This window comes from Rhea pennata, chromosome 1, assembly GCF_028389875.1.
Source record: "Rhea pennata isolate bPtePen1 chromosome 1, bPtePen1.pri, whole genome shotgun sequence".
NCBI classification, from domain to species: Eukaryota; Metazoa; Chordata; class Aves; order Rheiformes; family Rheidae; genus Rhea; species Rhea pennata.
The window spans coordinates 156052552-156057421 of record NC_084663.1 but is presented as its reverse complement, the minus strand read 5'-3'; positions in this window follow the sequence as shown (position 1 = coordinate 156057421).

Sequence of the window (4870 nt, the reverse complement as noted above, 5' to 3'; positions counted from 1 at the left end):
AACACTTTTTTCTATTTCACTATAGAATTAAAAGCTAATTGAAAAAAAAAAAAAGCTTTTCCCAAGAAGTGATAATTCTACGATCAGCATCTTGCTCATAAGCAGCCAGCCAAGCAAAAATCCCGTTTTAATTCTTTGCATTTTTGGGACAGTATATTTTTCTTTTAATCTGACATCAGAATGTTACATCTGAAAATTTTTTACAAATTTGCACTGAGCTAAAGCAACGGAACTTGTCAACTAAAAAGTAAAATATCTTCCACTAACATCTCATTAAAGATCACATTTACTCCTTTATTTTGAAGCTTTAGTAAAATAGCAATCAGCAAATTTAATGCAGTTTGTACTTTGTAAAAGGAAATTTGTTTCTAGGGAAAACTTATGAGATATTTAAACTACTAAAGAAGTGATAGCAGTTGTCTTTAAAATTTATTTATTTATTTATTTATTGTTTTAGTCTTTCTACTGGAAATTAAGCCCTGATTCTTAAAGTGCAGGTATTTACCTAAGTCTTGATGATGTTTAATGTCTAAGTGACTAGCTTAGTGCCTAGACCTTGTCACCTCAGAGTAATCTTATAACTAAGCTTATTTTAGAGGTTCCTTTGAATCAATGTTTCAGCGTTTAGACACGTTTTGCGCCACCCTTTTCTGCACAGTGGCTGCACTCCTAGAAGAGCTAGCACAGATCTCCAGCTCTAGGGGATAACTGATGGCTCTAAATACTGCAGTATTTATTTAGACTGCTTCTCTGCAGTCTAAAATGAAGCACTTGGTTCTATCAAGGGACAAGAGTTAAGCTGCAACCCTCTCTTGGTAGCTTCTACTTGACAGAATTAGTATCTAACATTAAGAGTTTTGTAGATCGCTTGGCATTCTTCCCACGTTCTGTACAGGACACCTAATTTAAGTTGACTCGGGGTAGTGGGTCCTAATAAGAGGCAAGGCGTCTAGAAGATACGACCTACTTTTCTCAGCATTGCTTGAGTCCTTTGTGTGAGTCTAACCTAAGGCCCTTAGAAATAGCTTAATTAAAAAAAAAAAAAAAAAAAAGAGAGAGAGAGAACCTAAATCTTACTGGAGCTAGAACCATCCACTTACTAGCAGGGAGGTTGGAATTCAAATGTATTCTTTTCTGGCAAGAAAATTAATTAGATTGAGCAACTGGCATTAGTTTTAGCATTATTTGCTTTAAAATTTTTTCAAGACAAAGTACATGATATTTCCACAGATGAGGTAAAATACCAGTTTTTGTGATGGAAGAAAAGAATTGAGTTTCAACAACCGCAGAATTTCTGAAATACCCTTTCTTATGATATCGGTGGCTTCTGTGAGGAGTAAATGACTGGGTAAACTTTTTTAACATCGTAGTCTAAAAATACTAAGACTGTCAAATGTAACATAGTGCTGCCCTTTTTTCCCAGCTGTAATACACATTTGGAAGATATACGATGAGGGGTAAGAAACTACAGGCAAGACAGAAGGCTGCCTAAGGAGTTAAACGCTCTGACACTCAGGCATGGACTAAACATCCTGGCACTTTTGACAGCCGCAGGCACTCACATGGCTTTGACAAATCGGTAGTCGTTTTAAAATAGTCTGTGTCAGTGAATAATACCATATGAGCACGGAGCATGGGCTTTGAGACTAATAAATGCAGGACACCTCTAAAAATACAATATGGCTGGGAACACATTCCAAAGAGTAACTGGAGAGACCTGAGGACATGTGTTCCTTTAAGTGCACACATGGATTAAGTTGCTGTGTGAGCTTGCATCTGTGGCTACTCTGAAGATCCGCAGCTCAGATACGCTCTGAAGCCAGGGAGATGCTTTGAGACAGCTCCACGTGCTGTGAAGAAGTCCACACAAAGAGCCTTTCACCAGCCAGCTTCAGAATCCAAGCCTGGCTGCAACAGTCCCTTCTCTCACACTGCACAATCCTGTATCACACTTTTCAAGTGCTCTCAAACTTTCTGCTGCTTTTCTTTCCCTTCCCTTTCATGTCAAACAATGTGATACAGTGTATTCAGATGTTAATAGGAGCATTTGTGTATTTCTTGAAAAAAGGAACAAACAGCCCGCTTTAAAAGTTCTTAGTTTTATGTATAGAGATATATATAGAAAGACACTTATACGTCTGTTATGTTTTCTCTCCTCGCTTTGTATTGTCTTGTAAACATGTCATGAACTTGGTCCTTCGTTTCTGAAAACAATAGGAGCTGGATGCTGACTTCAGTGGAAGCAAGGGAAAGACCTGCGTGCTTTTGCTTTGTTTCCCATCTCTCTATTGTTGCTCTCTCTCTTAAAAAAAAAAAAAAAAGCCTTGAAAGACATTTTAAAAAGTAAATATATTGTTAAAAAAAGGTAAGGGGAGCAGGGGACATGATATTTCAATGCCTGAACTATAATTACTATCCCATCCACTCATACCAGGGTAACGCTAGCAGGCAGAGAGACAGCTACAAGAGAAAGCCTAGCTGAGCGTGGAAACAAAGGTGTGTGTGAGAGATTCAGAGTTTATAAGTGGACTCTACCCCCACCTCCCCATTATGTTGTCTCTAGCTGCTCACTGGGAAATCAGCTGGCAGCATGCCACTGCGTGTTTGGGCACTGGACGGCTCACATTTTTTCTGCAGGAGGGAATTGGTCCTAATGCTATAGAGACTGGGCAAACTATTTCTGTCAGCTTACGCTCTTCTGTTGTACTTGGTGTTTTGTTCTCAAGAGGCCTAAAGCCAGTCTGCTCAGAGTTAACAGCTGTTCAAATCGCCGCATGCTTTTAGAAGAGAACTGAAAATATATGTGCGCCAGGCTTTTGGTTGAGATTAAGATGAGGTAAACTCATATTGACAAAGAAGTCCTCCACCTACATTTTTTTTCATGTGCCAAGGCTCCGTTATACGGGGAGAAGAGGACTGATGTGGGTAGAATTACTGGTCTGTCATTTTAACAAAGGACTCTTGGAAATGTGCTCCGACCTCAGGAAAGTGATTCTCTTGAGTGAGTTTTGCCTCAGAAAATGTCCAAAAGATTGTTATAATAGAAAAGTATACTACATATACACACTTATACATATCTTATATATACTATAATGCCTTATTTTAAGGTCTATAATATTCATATGAACTTTTCTGTCTGTACTATTTAATCAGCTTTCCTAAGAAAATATTTTTCAATAGATATATAACCAAGTGACAGAGGAAAGAGATTGCTCCTATAGTGATATCTCTGAAATAAGTCTGAAACTTGTGCAGGTATGTGCATATATGTATATTATACCTAACACCGTATACCTATACATGTAGAGGGACTGAGTATAATTTAGTATAATTTTGCTTAATTAAAATACCATTCATACAAATATGAATATAAATATATATGAATACAAATATGAATAAAAATATGTCTGTAACATCTGCTAAGCAGCAAACACATTTTCTTTCTTGTGTTTGTCTGAGTTGGGTCTGGGTGAAATACAACATCCCAAATCTATGTAATGCAATAACTGCATCACATACGCCCAGCCTGCATGACATATAGAAGCAATAAGCAGGCAAACTTTAGTCTTATCTGGTGAAAATCCATTGCCATGAAACAGCAAAAAAGAACAACCTTGCCTTACTATGATGAAGGAAACAGTGATCTGCTACATCCCCAAACCAGGTCTATGGCCCCAATAGCTGAATGATTTTAGCCTAATTAAATTAAAAACCAACAAGCAAAAAAACAAAAACAAAAATAAAAATGAAAAACAAAAAACAAAGAAGTCCCGACAAGTTTAAAACTCTCACTGTGGATCAGAAATTTGTCATTTGTAATGTCAAAACCCATGTCTGACAACACACAAAAACTCAAGAAACTTATTTTGGAATGTTGTCATAAGCAAAGTTATCCAATAACAAACATATCTGTTCGCTATAAGGTTCTATACTTTTGGTTCAAGTTCAGTGATTCTAAAATAAAATCCCAAACTCTCAACAGAGACTCCTTTGTTCATGAACATACAAGTAACTTTAAAAATATACATATTTTTATATATGTTCAAGCATATACCCATGTATGCACTTACTTTCTGAACACTATTCTTTAACTGCTAAATTCCTTCAGTTCAAGGAGCTTAAACGATATATATAGCTTTTCAAAAAGAAGGAAACTCCTATTGCAAAATTGTCCAATTTTCTTGGGGAAGAAATAAAAGAAGATTTTTGACAGCCTCTAATAAAAAATCTCTGTGACAAATATTAATGGACAACGAAAGATAACATTTTTAGGACACTTAAGTGAAACCACTGAATAGTTCCCACAAAGATTTTTTATCCTTCTCTTCAATAATATAGACTCTTCAACATTTTTTTGTTTCTTGGATGAGATTTATAGTTTGTCATCTTCTTTACAGTTCCAAAAGAAGACACAAAGAAAAACAAACTCAAAATTGAAAGAAAATGGAAAACATTTTCTGTACTGTATCAAGAGAGGATCAGTTACTGTTGTGCACCTAATATGCAGAGACATCTTAGTATAACAAAATGCAGCTTAACTTCTGGAGTCCTTGTAATTTAATCCATTTAGTTCTGCCCAGGGATCACATGAATTTATGGAAACCCCCTGCTACCCCTCTTTGTTGACTTCCATCCCTGCTGGGAGATCCCCATCTGCTGGGAAGTGAAACTCTGTCCCGAACTTTACCTCATTTAACAGTGCCACATGTAAATCCAACTTCTTCATCTATTACTTTGACAAGGCAGATGGCAATGGGCTTTTAGAAGACTGTAATGCTGGATAAAAAAAAGGCTATATTTGTAGCAGATAACAGTGTTAGCTGATTGGGATTCTAGTGCCTGATTTTTAGGAAAAGACTATGATACAGGC